The sequence below is a fragment of the Elephantulus edwardii genome, unplaced genomic scaffold (assembly GCF_000299155.1).
Source record: "Elephantulus edwardii isolate Elephantulus edwardi_28Jun2011 unplaced genomic scaffold, EleEdw1.0 scaffold00058, whole genome shotgun sequence".
NCBI lineage: Eukaryota > Metazoa > Chordata > Mammalia > Macroscelidea > Macroscelididae > Elephantulus > Elephantulus edwardii.
Genome location: NW_006399808.1, coordinates 10,779,496 through 10,781,334, shown reverse-complemented (window position 1 = coordinate 10,781,334; position 1,839 = coordinate 10,779,496). Strand labels below are relative to the sequence as shown.

Sequence of the window (1,839 nt, the reverse complement as noted above, 5' to 3'; positions counted from 1 at the left end):
ATGCAGCTCAAACCGGTGGAGATCAGCCCTGAGGTGATGACCAGCTTGGGAGTCGCGCTTTGTGGACGTGCTGGGGCTGGAAGAGGAGTCTCTGGGCTAGGCTCACCGCTCAGCATGAGAATTTCAGGAAAAAGCAGATTGAAGAACTGAAGGGACAAGAAGTCAGTCCCAAAGCAGACCATTGGGAACTCCTGTGGGACCGTTGGACTGATACATGCAGTGGCCAGTAATCAGGACAAACTGCAGTTTGACAATGAATCTGTCCTGAAGCAGTTTCTTTCTGAAGCAGAGAAGCTGTCTCTTGATGACAGAGCAAAATGCTTTGAAAAAAACGAGGCCATCCAGGCAGCTCCCGTTGCTGTGGCCCAGGAAGGCCAGTGTCCTGTAGACGACAAAGTGAACTTTCATTTTATTCCATTTAACAACGTGGACGGTCACCTCTATGAACTCAATGGACGAATGCCCTTCCCCGTGAACCATGGCACCAGTTCAGAGGACTCCCTGCTGCAGGATGTTGCCAAGGCCTGCAGAGAATTCACTGAACGTGAGCAAGGGGAGGTCTGCTTCTCAGCCGTGGCCCAGTGCAAGGCAGCCAAATGCACTGTGAGGAACTTGCCTTTCCCCTCTTCCTTTAATGTGAAGACATGTTCCTACCAATGTGGTCTAAAATGCTTCTGTATTTGTGAAACAAAGCTGTTGTTCAATTCTGCAGAAATGCTCATACCCTCAGCCCTATCCAAGCACTAGCTGAGCTCCACTGTGGAGTCAGGCAGGGTTTCTTGTAAGGTTCAGATGGGAAAGCATTTCCTTAGATCCGTATGTATGTCTTGTTACCTTAATATCTAATGCTTTAAATGGCTACTCTGGTTTATGTTTGTAAGTTAGGGCCTTGGATGTGGTTTGTCATTAAAAGGAATGAGACTTTTCTGCTGATAAAAGAGAAGGAAAAAAAAGTACCATTAAAAAGCAAATGTATTGTTAAAATGATTCTGACTCATGGGAATCCTGTAATACAGAGTAAGAACTGCCCCATAGTATTTCTAAGGCTGTAAATTTCTATGAAAACTGACTACTACGTCTTCTTCCTTTGAATGGCTGGTAGATTTGAACCACTGATCTTTCAGTTAGTAGTCCAAGAACTAACACACTGTACCAAGAGAGTTCCTTAAAGAAGAAAGTGTATATACACTGTTGGTGGGATTGTAAAATGGTGCAACCCATTCTGGAAGGCACTTATGATCTACACAAATGCCTTTACTTACTCAATAAAGCGCAAGTAGGCATTCTTTTGGTATTCTTTGCTTTCAGCCAGGATCCATCAGACATCAGCAATGATATCCCTGGTGGCATGGCCTCTTCTAAACCCAGTTTGAACTTATAAGCCCTTTAAACCACTATATCACCAAGACTCCCACTATAGTGAAAGGGTAGGATCTCTTTACTTGGAGAACTTGACAACCACGCAAGAAGAGATCAAGATGAACATTGACAGTGTTAAGTCATGGGTTCCGCTGTCTCTTGTCATTTTTTTTCTTCAAAAAGATATGTAGTGTATTGGTATAAAAACAAATTTTTAAAAGCATTAAAAACTGAATTGGGAAGAACATTAAACTACATCAGACCAAAAGGAAAACATTTATCCAAAAGCAAAATTCCAAAGGCGGAAGGTGCAGGAAAGCTGGGTAAATGGCAACAAGAAAGTCAAGGTGGAAGTGGGGAGTATGATGATACATTGAGGACATTGCACAAAAGTCACAAAAATATCCCATGTGCAAATTGTTGAGTGGAGAATGAATTTGTTTTCTAAACTTTCACCTAAACCACAATAAAATGCTCAAA

The 1,839-nt window shown here is 42.6% G+C and overlaps 1 pseudogene; it reads left to right on the top strand.

Moving 5' to 3' along the window:
• LOC102856852 lies at positions 1-747 on the top strand (annotated as a pseudogene).
• Positions 748-1,839: the final 1,092 nt, after the last annotated feature.